General features: G+C 44.1%; 1 protein-coding gene across 4 annotated transcripts in view; it reads left to right on the forward strand.

Annotated features, from left to right (window-relative positions):
* SHISA7 (shisa family member 7) overlaps window positions 1-16,689 on the forward strand; it is a 145,759-nt gene that overhangs the window by 45,790 nt on the left and 83,280 nt on the right. The window lies entirely within an intron of this gene.

The following is a 16,689-nucleotide window of genomic DNA, read 5'->3' on the forward strand; positions in this document are numbered from 1 at the left end:
GAGGGGGATGTGGGCACAGGGACAGTGGGCACAGGGACAGCGGGGAGAGTGACAGGCAGCAGGGAATGTGGGACAGGTACAACGGGGACAGTGGGCTGGAGCACGACTACTTACTTTTTAAAAATAGTAGGCTTCAGCGGCTGCGGCGGCAGGAGGAGGAGAGAATGCAGGCTTCCCAGTGGGGTCCGGATATACACCCGCAGCGTTAAGAGATCCGAGCCGGCAGGACCGCCGCTGCGGGAGGAGGAGGGAGTTGAGCTGGGCCTTTCTGCCAGGTGATCACAGGGGGGAATCTGGCTGCCGGGTGATGATAATGGGGGCTGGCAGCTGGGTGATAGCGGCAGTGGTGCGACTGGTGCTGGCGTCTCAGTGCACCGCAGTATTGTTTAATCTGGCCCTGCTCATGACAGTTATTGTGCAGCCACAGCGCAACTAAGTAAATCTAGGGCCAGAGGCGATGGATAAATACACAGTATTACTAATGAAAGAATCCCAAAAATCAATCACTCGAAAAATCTGGTGTCCTGACTAAAATGATACAGTATTTTTATTCTTCTGTTTTCCTGCTTCTCAATCTATATTCTGGTTCCTGAATCTGTTCTTAGAACATGTTTCCTCTGGAGGTTTGACTGATATAGCATATGATCATATCCTCCAAATAAATCCTACTGATCTTCTATAGTCTGGGGACTATAATTATGACTTAAGACTTAAGAATTGTGATTTTATCAACCTTCCTGATTAACCTTGACTCCGAGATTCAGGGCTGACACTCTGTCTTGCATATTCCTTTGAGTCTCATTGGAGCCTTGCCTATAAGCATTGGTTTATATATAAGTACTGTATAATCCTTATGTGTCCTCTATATTATCTATCTAGTATTAAAGACTTGTGTCATATCAGCTCTGTTGTTCCTAGTAGAAAGTGAAAGTGTAATTCCTATCCTGATGCCGAGGGTGTTGTTCTGTTGAAGCGAGGGCTGCATAGGCACAAAGCTATAAAAGGGTATTCATTTTTTGTGATCCATTAGGAAATAGATCTGTTGTTAGGCAGGTTGTTGAGGTCCATAAACACTGGGCATCTATGCCCAGCGTGTATGGACAGTGATGATAGCTATCATTGCTGGGGGGGAAAGCTGCTCAGTGCATACACACTGCAGTAGCGTACGCAGGGGGGGTTCTGAGTACCCAGAACCCCCCCCCCAGGAGTCCAAATGCCCTAGGATGAAAGCTGAGGTTCCCCTATTTCCATGGGTACAAGAATTTTAAAAATCGGCCCATGGGAACCGGAGATATCTGACTTCAAAGCAGTGGTCCCCATCCAAGCCTGTTAATTGCTCTTCCCATTCAGATATTTCAAGTTTTGTCTAACTTAGAGTTTTTCTGAGGATATATTCCAAAAGCTGGGACTCTCCCCCTTTGAAGGACACTAGAAGCTTGTCTCTACTGTTCCCAGAACTAGAGATATCAGCATTCCAGGAGCTGGTTACTGCTCCAGCTCCACACACCTGGTATGTAGTTTTATTTACTAGTTGTCAGATTTCTCTGCCTCCCGAATTCTGATCCCCTAGACCCCAGTATCATTTGGTAGGTGGGATTCTCTAGTTTTTAATTCCATTAAAATCTAAGAAATCTGTTTCTGGGAACTGGAGATATCTGCAGTCAAGCAAGCTGTCCTTCCACCAGAAAATTATGAATAATAAGCCCACTCCACTATACACCCCTCCTCTGCATATTAAACATCGTCTATCACCATGGAAGTTATGTATCAGGACCCCTTCATTTAGCCCAATGCCCCCTTCTCCCACCATCTGTGTGGTTGATATAATACCCCCTACCACTTGCGGGACATCAAAGCCTCCGCTCATAGCACCCCCCACCCCTACCGCTGGAGGATTGGTAGGGGCCCCAATATATTGCTATTCCCAGGGGTCTACACTGCTGTATGTGTGTGTGTGTGTATATATATATATATATATATATATATATTTTTTTTTTTAAATTGTTGTTATTATTATTATTATTATTATTATTTATATACATTTGGTCTACCTATAATACTTTAACTGACCCGGCATATACTGGGTCACCTAAGTGTCCATCTCCGTGCTTTGCTCCGCCCGTCTGGAAACCCCCTTCTGAAAATCCTGTGTTTGCCCCTGCACTGAGCGGCTTTCCCCCTGCCCAGCGCTGTCTGTGGTAGGCGGACGGCTTTGCATAGCACAGAGCTATGCAAAGCCATCCTCAAAGCCGCTCATCTACTGGTAATACCAGCAGATGAGTGGATTTCCCGGTGATGATGCGGGAGCACACATTACCGCACAAATAAAGGCCCATACACACTGGGTGGCTTTGAGCTGAAAGCCGCTCAAACATGGTGTTTTGAGCGGATTTCTGCTCAAAGTCACTCATTGTGTATGGGCCTTTATTTGTTTGCCGTTAGCCTATCAAGAGATTTGTGGGAGGTTAATTTTAGAGGGGTTTTATATAGGTAATTTCCATATTTGCACTTCCTTTTAGGAGCTCGGAACCTCACCTACCTCCCCTTTTTGATTCAATCTCATGATTCGGCTAAGTATTTGATTTCAATTTTAATTCATGCTTTAGGTGGGAAGGCGCTCTTACTCAGCAGTCATATGGGGCATAAGTGGTAGTTGAGGGGCACATACTCTTTCCAAGGACAGCTGGTGAGTGCTGCCCGTACGGGTAGACGATGGGCATTTCTTTCGGAAATGGTCATGCTGTGCCATAGTAAACTGTTGTGTTGCCATCTCAATGCTTTTGGCCAGATGAGGCTTTTCAGTCGACCTCCATTTTATACAGTTGGGGCGTTTAAGTCGTCACCATTCATAACCTTATTTGGCAGAGCTGGTCATCTAGCTCTTTCCAAGCCCTCCCTTACCAGAAGGGTCATTCCACTTAATAAATATTAATGACCTTTTAAACTTATGCAGTGGTGTCCTTTATTTTTAGCGATAAGCTGGTTTAAAGATGGTTATCAAAGGTCAATCACAATAAATCAACAGACGCCTGATTTTAGAATTCCATCTCTCTACTTCAGTACTTTTAAAAAAACATATTTGATACATCTAAGTCCTGTCATTTATCACTAGCTATCTTTACAATTCTATCTCTATTTTCATATTCCAATTTCTGTATCGGAATTTGTTTTGTTCTTATTATCTTTATCTCTGTTCTGTCCAATGTAGGCTTTGAGATTACTTACAAATTCACAAAATCCTCAATTTTCTTTAAACAATTCAATTCTTTTTGTATTGGTGAAATCTCTTCTATCTATTATCATTTTTTTTGTTAATTTCCTACCAGTGATTATCTTTAAAGAAGAGTCATACAAAATTCTATATAAAAATCGACTAGGTCCCCGGCACTCCGGTGCCCCAATCGGTATACAGAACTTGCTCTGGCGCCTTCCTTGTGGATATATATTAGTAAACATACAGGTGGAAATAGAATAGGCCCCACTACGGCCCATAAAAGCAGCTCACTCTGTCATCCCACACCATAGTGCGGTACAGCACATCAGCCGGGATGGCTGCTATATTCTTACGGATGCTTTGTTTGAGTTTGAGAGTTATGTGGAGTTAAAACGTATACGCTTTCCTTTAGGTGGCCTCACAGGAAGTAATCCAGTGGAGTTAGACTCTGTATTTTGGCCAGCCAATGGATATTACCAGTGGTGGTTCCAGGGGTGGGAATATAGCACAGTTCAAAATTCAAATAGGGGAGCCACACCAACTGCCAGTGAGTCAGCTTGGAATGGCATGTTGGTGGCAGTGGGTGCGGCTCCCCTATTTGTATTTCTACTATGCTGCAGCCGCTCTTTTGGAACCACCACTGGATTTCACCTAATCTGGAAAAGAGGCTTCTGGGGAATTTTTGTTGAAGTATTGCCATTGTCAGCCATGCCATATGACTGGTGGCATCATCTCGTTGCATCCACATTTGTGTAAGACCAACTTCGTGCTTATGGGGGAAATTTACGAAGATCCTGATTACGGCCGATCCCGCGTACTAATGGGTACGGCCGGGATTGTCCGTAATCGGGCCAAAAATACGAACTGCGAATATGGCTAATTTACTAAACTGCCGCTCAGGATTAATATTTTCCGATGATAACATCATTCGTATTTGGCTGACAAATTTCCCCAGCAGCCAAGTACGGATGAACAAGGCGAGCCATGCGAGAATATATGGCACACTTATAAAGTGTCCATGTCGACCTATGTCTACATAGGCACACAAAAACTGCTGTTGATTTGTAGGCATTTTGACTGTGTTGGCATTTTGGCCATGTTGGCATTATAAATGTTGAGATTTTGAACATGTTGGTATTTTGACTGCAAATGCTTGTTGGTATTTTAAATTCCGGGGAATCATATGGAACCCCTGTGGAATGGGAAGCTTTCCCTAAAAGTAGACTCACATTATGTTCTCTTTGAGGAGGTGACCATCTAAGGCATGTGATGTACAAACCTTAAACAGTGCTATGTACCTGTACCTTGGTTATGTATTACACATATTCCTTAATAAATGTGTTTGTTTCCGTTTAAGATACTTGCATTTAAAATGTGTCACATCATTATGAGATGCCCTATATATATTGTACCTAACCATATTGTAAATTACCCACTATCCTTCATACTATGGGCTAGATGCACTAAACTTCAAAAATGATAAAATGGAAAGTGATAAACAACCAACCAATCAGCTCCTTCCTGACATTTTTCAAACACAGTCTGTGACATGGCAGGTAAGAGCTGATTGGTTGGCTGTTATCACTCCATTTTATCACTTTTGAAGCTTAGTGCTTCTGGCTCTATTACTTTTAGTATTAGTGATGGATTTATTTATATTATCATTATAGAAGGACAAACCAGACAAACAAATATATAATAAAAAAAATAAAAAAATCGATATATGACTCTAATACCCCTTTCACATTGCAACTAATTATCGGGTACAAGCCATTTTGACCAGGTAATCAGTACGATGTGAAAGGGGTTACAGTGTCCCTAAAATGGGTAGCAACACGGCAATACGAACCGGTAAGAAAGAAGAGTTCTTACCGTTTCGTTGCCTTGTTGCTTGGAGGTGTGAATGGGATCAATGGGTCCAGCGATCTGTTTCTCATTTACTCTATGGAGGGGGCAGCACTTGGAGCAGCGCACGCTCTAAACGCTGCCTTCTCCCCTGCCCCCGATAACGCGCCAACTCCCCGCCGCGCCCCGATGATGTCAGCGAACTGGCATTATTGCTGGTTAGCTGTGGCGATGTCCCAAAATGAAGGTTCGCACCGGGACTGACCCGTTTCAAAGTTCTGGTGCGAACCTTCATTTTGAGATGTGAAAGCAGCATTAGGTACTCAATTATTTTTAACTGGGATATAGTAGATTTTATAGGAATGTACCTTAATGAACAAGATATTTCACAGTATGATCATAATAGACAACTGGTTTACGTGATAATGACTGTTCCAAAACCCGTAATGATAAAATTCTATGGACTGATAATGAACAAGCTGTGTTGTGTAATGATGCTGATTGTACATACACTGGAAATGAATGCACTAAATTGTACGCTGATGAGAGTATACAGTAGATGGGCATTGTCTGGCTTATAGTACCAGATCTGCATTGTCAGAATCCCCTTTCTGTTCATCACAGATGTCTTGAAGGATGGGTCTGAGGAATTGCATTATCTGCCTGAATGCCAATCAAGAGAGGCTTTTGCAGGAGGCTAGCAGAATGCTTGGGATTGCCCTGGTTGCTGACTGCTTGAAAATTTAGTGCATGCAAATTTGTACTGAAAGCCATTTAACCCATACATGTTTCCTCAACACTGCAGGGAGAAAATAAAGCTGATTGAGACCCAGACCCTGATGCTGGTTTCTTGAATACGGGGTGGGGGGGGGACCCCAGTTAATTGCCTCCCCCTGTATTTGGGAAACCAGGACCAGCTCAAAAAGGTCCTGGTTTGCCTCGGGTTGGGGGACCCCACGCCGATATTGTTTTCAATTATTTATTGATTTAATCTATTTTTATACAGAGATGCCTGCACGGATATGACTGATCCTTGCAGGCTTCATGCTTGTCAGTATTTGGCTGCCGGGAATCTCAACAGCCAAATATGAATTGCTTCACCATCGGAAAATACGAATCCTGGGAATTCGGCAGCTTAGTAAATGTGGCAAATTCTCTGGCCGTATTTTAGGGCCGATCCCAGCAGATCATGGTCATACCTGTTCGTAGCGCTGATCGTCCGCATCAGCAATCTTGATAAATCTCCCCCTTGGCAGGTTTGATGACCTGCAATGGTTTCAGTGGGGGGGTCATCATTGGGCCTCAGACCTGTTGACTATGTGTAGTGCAAGGTACTGGAGGAGGGTGGGTAAAGGAGGCACAATTAACACAGAATATGCTCACTAGGGGTAGTCTTGTCCCTATGTTTAGGGCAGTACGGATGGTGTAATGGTTAGCATTACTGCCTTACAGCACTGAGGTAATGGGTTTGATTCTCACCATGGCCCTAACTGTGTGGAGTTTGTATATTCTCCCCATGCTTGCATGGGTTTACTCCGGGTACTCTGGTTTCCTCCCACAATCCAAAATTACACTGTTAGGCTAATTGGCTCCCAACAAATTAACCCTAGAATGTCTGGTTGTGCGTGTACATGTGGTAGGGAATATAGATTGTAAGCTCCACGGGGCAGGAACTGATATGAATGTTCAAATATTCTCTGTAAAGCGCTGCGGAATATGTAAGCGCTATATAAATACCTCTTAATAAATAAATATGTTGGGCAGCTGGACCTGCTTGCTGCAGCTGCTGTGTAAACACAGAAAGCAACCCTCCCGCACAGTGGGCCTTTACTGACCATCTGGCTCCTAGCGAATGCCATCAATATGACCTGAATCTGGCTATGGTTGCAAACGATGAACACAGTACTGTACAATCTGGGTGTGGTGCACTCTGTAACACACTACAGCTAAACAACACCTGCACACACCCCTCCAGAACAATCTAAAGTGATACCTACCAACAGTCTACCTTCAATGGGGGCCTGACTGTGACGCCACAGACTTAATGGCGTGACCAGGCACTATAGAGCAATACATGCAATGTGGGACAATGCAGAATAGTATGGAGAAAAATAGGGCAGGGTGGAATTTTGCCTATTGACCAAGTCAGCGCTGACGTGGGATCCGCCTAGCAGTGTGTGTGTGTGTGTGTGTGTGTTGGGGGGGCAATGGGTTCTAGTGCCAAATGCAGCTCAAGCCAGTGGCTAGCCTAACTAGCGAGGTGGAGAGAATGATGGGACCTAGTATCCAAAGAAACTCCAGTTTGCAGTCTTCCTAACCAGCAAAGGTGGGGTAGCAATGGGACCTCGGACTAGCGCCAGACAGTGGTAATGAAGTTGGGGCAATGGTAAAGAAAATATGGCCTCGGTGAGGGCTTACCTCATCTCTTGATCTCCATGGGTACATCTGCAGAAAGGCTTGATACGTGCTTCCATCAACAATCCTCCTGGCTCCTCAACACCATCTTTCTCCAGTGACTCCCACAGGCAACATCCCACCGGCCAGGACTTGGTCGCTATGATCCTTTTGGTTACCATGCAGCTCAAAATAAATAGTTGAAATCTTTTACACAAGCCCTGTGCACTGATTATTATCATGTAAATTAGCATTATGTAGAGATTGAATCCTTCATCCAAATTATATAAAGGATTCGCTGAGTACTAATTATTTAACAAAAAAAAACAGGTTAAAAAAGCTGCAATAAAAGGGCACACGTTCTACTTTTTTATTATTTTCAAATAATTCAGAGTTCTAAGTTTGCAATGATATCAAGCAATATCCCTTTGCCAGAATCCAGGATGGACTGAGAATACCTCTGCTGTAGATGTCTCTTCTGTTCGAGGACCCCGTCAGACAATAAAAGTTATTACAGGACCCGTAGCTGGTAGAGGTTGATAGGAGGCTGGCAGTGGGAGAAGGAAGATGCAGAGAAGGGCAGTGGGGGAGAGGTTGCGGAAGTGACTGCATGGAGATGCAGAGGCTGACAGGGAGAGGCAGTGAGCGAAAAGAATGGCAGTGAGGAATGTGAAAGGCAGTGGGTTAAAGAAAGGTGGCAGAGGGTGATGGGGATGGCAAAGAGTAACTAGGTAGAGGCAGAGGGTGGCAGAGTAGGCAAAGGTTAGCAGGTTGATAGCAGTGGGTGATGGGTTGGCAGTGTGTAACATGGGATGGCAGAAAGTGACTAATGAATGGCCAATGAAGGGTGGCAAGGGGTGACAGGGGGATGACAGAGAATGATAGGGATGGAAGAAGAAGGCAATGGGTGGCAAAGGGTGACTAGTTTAATTAATGAGTTTTCCCCTGACCACATCCTACACTGTTTGCTCCCCTGTTCCCCCATCCACAGACGTCCCTTCCTCCCATCCTTCATGCTCCCTTGTGGCTGCTTCCTTGTTCCTCCCTTATTCTCCACGTGGTACCTGCAGATGACTTACAGTACTTACAAGAAGTTCTCCAAGTCCAGCTCGCTGAGCACTAGCTCATTTGAGTCTAACTGCAGCCAGCTGCTGGCTGTTTCATCTGCAAGTTTCCTACAACTTAGAAGTCCTAGGACACAGGTGCACTGGGGAGGAGACAGAGCTGTCTGATGACTTCTCAGGTCTCTAAGCCAGTGATGCGAGGAGTTTAGAGTAACAAACAATTCATGTAATTTTCAGACTCCTTGTATCACTGACTGAGAGATCAGAGAAAATAACAGTTTGATGCTGAGCTGGTAGTCATGACCCACAGTTTCAGAACCGCTGCTGTAGAATACACCAATCAGCACACTCAGAAATTCATGTAAAATGAATGTAATCACAGTACAACATGACTGTGTATAAGTAATGCAATCAGAATAAAATCATGACCAAATGATAGCTCTACAGTATAAAAGCAATTCTCTAGCAAAGTCCCCAGAAATGTGCAATATAAAGAACTGGGGTTGGCGTATGCACAGATTATATACATGATACAAATAAGGAGGCTAGTAGTTGTGTGTATACAATGGGCGGTATTCAATGAGCCTGATTCGCCATGTTTTTATGGCGAATTTGTGCTGTTTGGTGCTATTCAATGAGCAGATGGCGAATACATTTGAAGGTTTTTTTCGCCATGATTTACCGAGTAGCAATCGCTATCTTTTTATGGAGAAGTGGAATGTGAACTTTTAAAATAAAGTGTTTTGTTTTTTACATTTGGTGTCAAAAAATCAGGAATTTTATTCTAAAGAGGGGCATGCTATTTTTATTCATGTGCTGTAAGCACATGAATATATATTTAATTTAAAAAAATATATATATATATTTTTTTTATTTTATTTTACACAGCAGCCAGCAGGGGGCGCCGGAGCCGAGCCGCTCATTACATATTCATATATTCACTGCACCCGATCGTTACGATCGGGTATAGTGAATATACGGTCCCCTGCTGGCACCCCCGGGGGGGCAGCCTGTGCTGCCTGGCACTCGGGGAGCCCACCTCCCCCCCACAAACGTTCTGGGGCAGGCAGAGAGACTTCCATCTCTCTGCCTGCCACCGTCCTCAGGCTCCCTGCGGCATTCGCCGCAGGAGCTCATATTCACCAGTCAGGGGCAGCGAGCCCCTGACACGTTGAATACCGGAGCCGGCGAGGCTCCGGAACGTGGCGAATGTGCAGCGAATCCTAAAAAGGATTCGCTGCACCTCGCAGGTATTCTCATTGAATACCGCCCAAAGTGTATATGTGCTCAGCTACATTAGTAAATGAGCTTAGGTATAATTGCTGACATCGTCCTTTAATAAAACGAATAGTTTTATATGTCCTTAATAATTTAATCAAATACGGACTGGACTTCATAATTTAAATATATTTTTTCGAATTGTCATCCGTTCATACAGTCATTACCTCCAGTTACTGGAAATAAGCCCCTGATGGGAAGAGCTATAAGTTACAGTACAGTTACGAGACCTCATTTCTCTTATTTTATTGACTATGCTGACAAAAAGTCTCTCTCCTCTGGTGAATCAGATTGAATCATTGCTGACTTGCATTTTTTGCCCTCACAATCTTTTTTTAATCCATCTTCCTGAATTTTCCTCACCTGGCATTCCTCCACCCAGGGACGCTGCAACACATTGAAGGGCCCCTGTCTAAATGCTTCTACACCACAGTAATGTCCTAGCTAATATTCTGCCCCATAGTAGCGCCCTAGTTTATTTTCTGAATTATAGTAGTGCCCTAGCTAATATTATGCCATAGTTCATATATGTCACATTGTATGACTGCCAGTACACATTATGCCACAGAGTATACCCAATTCACATTATGACACAGCGGGCCAGATGTATCAAGCTTCAAAAGTGATACAATGGAGAGTGATAAACAACCAGCCAATCATTTCCTGCCTGACATTTTTCAAATGCAGTCTGTGACATGGCAGGTAGGAGCTAATTGGCTGGCTGTTTATCACTCTCCATTTTATCACTTCTGAAGCTTGATACATCTGGCCGAGTGTCTCCAGTTCATATTATGCCACATTGCAATGTCCCCTGTTTACTCTATCAGATGATAGTGTCTTTACTTATATTGTGCCACATTACAGTGACACAGTTCACATTAGGTAACATTATAATGCTCTCTGATTAATTTTATACCATAAACAAAGTGCATGGTGTAAAATGTATATAACACATGTAATTGTGAGAGGTAAGGGCCCTCTCAGCTCATGCACTCCCTGTACTTATGATAGCTACACCCTTGTATATAACACGTAACTGTGACAAGGAAGGTGGCCCCTCTCAGCTCTGAGCCCCATAGCAGCTGCACTCCCTGCACCTATGGTAGCTACACCCCTGTATACCCCTGTATACATACCTCCCAACTGTTTTTGGGATGGTCCCGCCCCTGCCTGGGGCCAGCAGTGTACCACGGCGGGGGGGAGTTGGGAGTCCCCCCTAGTCTATTCGGTGGCACAGAAGACTAAAACAAGGACGTGGCCCTCATTTGCATATACTGCAACACAATTTACATAGGCCACACCACAATTTGCATATGCCAAACCCCCTTCGTTGCGCGAATGCCCCTCTTCTCAACTTATAAAATTTGGGAGGTATGCTATATATAAAACACATGTAACTGTGACAGGGAGGTGACCCCCATTGGCTCTGGGCCCCGTATCTGCTGCACACCCTGCGGCTATGGTAGATACACCCTTGTATGTAACACATGCAACAGTGATAGTGAAGGTGACCCCCATCAGCTCTGGGCCCCATAGCTGCTGCACACCCTGCGGCTATGGTAGATACACCCTTGTATGTAACACATGTTACAGTGATAGTGAAGGTGACCCCCATCAGCTCTGGGCCCCATAGCTGCTGCACACCCTGCGGCTATGGTAGATACACCCTTGTATGTAACTCATGCAACAGTGATAGTGAAGGTGACCCCCATCAGCTCTGGGCCCCGTAGCTGCTGCACACCCTGCGGCTATGGTAGATACACCCTTGTATGTAACACATGTAACAGTGATAGTGAAGGTGACCCCCATCAGCTCTGGGCCCCATAGCTGCTGCACACCCTGCGGCTATGGTAGATACACCCTTGTATGTAACACATGTAACAGTGATAGTGAAGGTGGCCCCTCTCAGCTCTGGGCCCTTTACCAGCTGCACTCCCTGCAACTATGGTAGCTACATCTGTGTATATATAACACATGTAACTGTGATAGAGAAGGTGGTCTCTCTCAAAAATTATGAAAACTGCGGTTACGACACCAGGCCCTGCCCCCTTTCATCCAAAGTGCAGCCCACATATGACAAGATCCCACCCCTTTTCAGAGGAAGGCAAGCCTCTGCCATCCTTTTCTATATGCGACACAATGTATAAACAGGCAGCATCAGGGAGCAGTCTACAATCTTCAGGGAGTCAGGGAGATTGCTGCTATTTCTGGAAGTCTCCTGTACAATGCAGGAGGCCGGGTATGCAACTATGGCTTAATGTATAATAAAATGTATTTGGTATCACATTTTTGCACTTCCGGAAAGAAACTTAATAACACCTTTAAAACAGAATACATAACGTTCTTTTGTGTCACATGACTGCTACAAGAACTCCTGTGCCACACGGTATGTTGCTAAAAGTAAGCAAGTCATTTGTTACACATTAAATATCTTCCCTAGAAGTTTCTGCGCTGAGTTATTCATGCAGAAAATGAAAGCTGTATATGATTTGTGACAACACATAAAAAATACATGAGGAATTACAAGGAAAGTGCATGGACTTCACTAAATATGGGGCATAGGGATAGAAGAGAAGCTGGAAAAACAGTTACATTTGTTAATGAAGGCATAAGTGGCAGCATCATTAAATCCATGTACTGTAGGAGCCTATGCAGGGACTTATTTCAGCATGAGCTCGGAGGAGCTGCACATTATAAACATTCCTTTGCATCTGGGAAATGTCTAATGTTTAATTTATGTCTTTAACATGTAGTTACTGTCTTTAAATGTCATGGTTCAAACGTGTACCATAATCAGGGTTGCCTACTTTTACAGTCTCTTCTGGAGACTGTCCACAGAACTACGGGGGGCGGGCCTGATAGCAGCGGCATCAAGCCCCGCCCCCCAGTCCGGTAAATACCGGGATTTGCGGGTCTCCGATGAGGGGGCGGGGTTAAATGATGTAATTTTAGCCCCGTCCTTCCTGAAAAGCCGCAAATTGCTGTATTTAAACACCATCTCGCAATATTTAAACAACAGGACAAGTGTAAGTGGTTGGGCGTGTGAGAAACCATCAGGTTTTCCCACCTTTCCAGGGGGGCCGGGAGGGGGAACCGATTTCCAGGACCCTCCCAGCCAATCCAGGAGGGTTGGCAACCCTGACCATAATCTGGGAGAAATAATTGATATGGGGAAGATGTATTAAGGCTTGGAGAAGGATAAAGTGGAGAGTGATAAAGGGCCAGCCAATCACCTCTTGTCACGTTGAAGTCTGTGTCTGAAAAAATGACTGTTAGAGGCACCCCCGCGCTGCTCGTATTCCCTCTCCAACATGTGTACGCTAACACATTCCCTCGCACCCCTGATGCCTACTTCCTGTCAATCACCTTGTAAACGGCGTGTGAATAGCAAAAGTTGCAGGATTTCATCGCAGGCTGGGCTTGCGCATGCGTACTACGGGATGTACACGTGCGCAGTGCATTGATGATCGCCTGCTGTGCAAATTCGCAACCATCAGATCAGGTGTGAATCGGGCCCTTTCTCTCTCTCCACTTTAGAATTCTCCAAGACTTAGTACATCTCTCATACTGAGTGCACAAATTTAGAGTATTACATAATTAGCGTTAAATTTACTAAAGCTTCCAAAAATAATGTTCTAGGATGCAATATTAGAGCTTCCTTCCTTCAGGGAAGAGTATAAACATAAACAACATACCTCCCAACTTTACGAACATGTCCAGCGGGACACCCTCATGCACCATGTGGCCTGGTGGCTAGGGGGTGTGGCCTGCTCACCACATTACATCACTCCTGCAATGCCCGTTTTCGCTGCTCTGGGGGCTGCGTGAGCTTCTGGCCATGCCCCCAGCCCCTCTGTCTGTGGTAATAGACACTTCAGCACTGCTCTGCTGTTAAGCGGCAGGCAGGGACTCCCAACTGCCCCCCCCTCTCCCCTTCCGACCCCAAAAAATGGGACAGTTCCATGAAAATCAGAACACTTGGGAAGTACGAACAATACAATAGCCTTTTGGATATAAACAGTGGCGGCTCTTACCATTTAGGAGGAGGAGGGCTGCCCCAATGCGGCCCCCCCTCCCCACGCCGGCCCGGCCACCGGTCCTCAACACGGGGCCAGCTCATACGCTACTGCGTTTGTACTACTTCATACATGCTGCACATGCGCTGACCCAAGCCTCCATGGACTGCCTTTGCAGCAGCTCCCGGAGGCTTAATCCGGTTCCTGGTATGGCGCATGCACAGTATCATCTGTTGTACTGCGCATGAACAGAACCCGATTTGGGGGCTCCCGCACATTTGCGCAGAGAGAGGCATCCTGGAGGGAGGGAACACCTCCCAATGGGACTGCCTTGAGTGACTGGCAGGTCAGACTTCCAATAGGAAGTCACTGTCAGTCACATTGAAGAGAGAGAAGTCTCTCAGACTGCATCTGGCTGCACTTAGGCACTTAGGCAGAGACAGTGGTGGATTTTACCTGGGGGTGCTGCAACCCAGCAGCCCATAGGTTAAAACCGCCACCGGGTATAAATGTCTAAAGATCACTTGTTTCTCAGAAAGGTCCCTCTGTGTGCCTAAAAGGACTTATGTCTCCTCTCCCCATTGTTCGGAATAGTACGGCTGGGGATAATGTTTATTTGTATACTCTTCACCAAAGGAGTTGTGGTGTGTGACGTTTGTCTCTGTATCAGTGGAAGCGGTATCATTGTTACACAATCATGTTTTCTCCAGGTGACTCTTCTTATAGTGAATAACAAATACGGTATTATGTGTAACTGGGACTGCATATTGTTAATTTGCACTATATTTCAGGAAAGAAAATCTTTGTTTAGGAGGCAATATATAAATGATAGAGAGAATCTGATTTGCTATGTGTAACATCAGATCTTTAAATTTTCAAAAGCTTTCGTAAATTTGCCCCCAGTCTATAATGTCACACGTTTAATTAAACAAAATATATTTTTTGAACATGGTAATTGTACTATTTTAATACAATCTATATTACATGTTAATTAATGTTTGATTGCTGTAAAACAATCCCTTCTATCTAGATGTTTGGAGATTTTATTATTTCAGTCTGTGCTTTTGTACAGTGTATACATTGTGTTTCTTTTTCTATTTTATTTGTTTTATTTTGTTATCTGTTGAAAAACAAAAATTATTGAATTTAAAAAAACAGTTTACAATTCAGTGGAGATGTTCGATAAAGTGCAGTCATACGGTTATAGTTTTGTATACTATTAACAGGGCTATTTTTCAGCAGGCTCCAGCAGGAACTGAGGCCCTTATTCTAGTTCACTCTTTCTGACAAAATATTTCTTAGATGGACAAAACCATGTGCACTGCAGGTGAGGCAGGTGTAAAACCCCATCCAAATCTAATTATCTCTGCACAAGTAACACCTGCCTCACCTGCAGGGCACATGGGGCCTTATTTTGGTTCATTCTTTCTGACAAAATCCTTCTTAGATGGACAAAACCATGTGCACTGCAGGGGGGGCAGATGTAACATGTGCAGAGAGAATTAGATTTGGGTGAATAATTTTGTTTCTGTGCAGGGAAAATACTGACTGCTTTATTTTTACACTGCAATATAGATCTCACTTTGAAGTAAAACCCCACCCAAATCTAATTATCTCTGCACATGTTACATCTGCCCCACCTGCAGTGCACATGGTTTTACCCATCTAAGAAGGATTTTGTCAGAAAGAATGAACCAAAATAAGGCCCATGGTTTTGTCCATCTAAGAAATATTTTGTCAAAGAGTGAACTAGAATAAGGGCCTCAGTTCCTGCTGGAGCTTGCTGAAAAATAGCCCTGACTATTAATGTTAAATTAGAAAGGAAGGCAAAGATCGGAATGTATCATGTAAATTGCATTAAACACATTGCACAACTTGCTGTATTTATAGTGGCCTTTGATAACGCCATATGCTTGAATAAAGAGGAATTAAACTACAAAGGACAGATCTTTCAATATAAGCTGTCCTTTATGTAATGTGGATTTCTAACACCCAGGTATCAGGACACCTCTAAAGGCTTCTATATATAATGCAATTTATAGTATGCATTGCATATTGGGTACAAGGGTTCACACTCGGAAATGTTTCCATTTCCTTCACCCACTGTTGACCACGCCTATGCATTTGGGCATTGTGGCAAATCTCTGAAAATGGCAGCTTGACTACTTCTATGCAAACCACCCCAGAAAAACTTTTGAAAACTAGTTTCAGTGAGATTATAGTTGGTAATAGAATTTTGCACAGCGTCCCATTGAGGGGGCGTGTCATGCTCCTCCCAAAGGGCGTGTCTAGTTCCATATATGGAGAGATTGTGAAAAGAGATTGTGAATGTGGCACCTAGAAGTGTGGGTGTGCACTGCTACATCTGAGAGGAATCTTTTAAAATGACTTGTATCCAAATGTAGATGAGCCCCAAAGCAGTTAGTAAGAGATACTATACTTGGTAAAGTGCTGGGAAATGCTGCTGATGATTCAATGTAAATGTATCTATCTCTCATTCCCTTTTTCCCCCAAAATGGAATAGTGTAGGGCTAGGTGACATGAGGGAGATTGCTAGACTAATGAGGGAGAGAGGGAGATTGCTGCTATTTCAGGGAGTCTCCTGCAGAATGCAGGAGGGTAGGCAGCTATGACACACACACACACACACAAACACACACACACACACACACACAAACAACAGCAGTTGAGAAATGTGAATTTGAAGGGAATAATGTGACATTTTGGGGGCATATGATTTCATTAACTTAGTTCTGTGTGAATCCCATAAGGGGAATCAGTGACGTAACTAAATATTAGTAGGCCCCATAGCATACAGTTTTTAATGGCCCCCTAGTTATTAACTGATGGTGATACTTACATGTATGCTAAAAACATA

Source organism: Crinia signifera, chromosome 19, assembly GCF_055691185.1.
Source record: "Crinia signifera chromosome 19, ASM5569118v1, whole genome shotgun sequence".
NCBI classification, from domain to species: domain Eukaryota; kingdom Metazoa; phylum Chordata; class Amphibia; order Anura; family Myobatrachidae; genus Crinia; species Crinia signifera.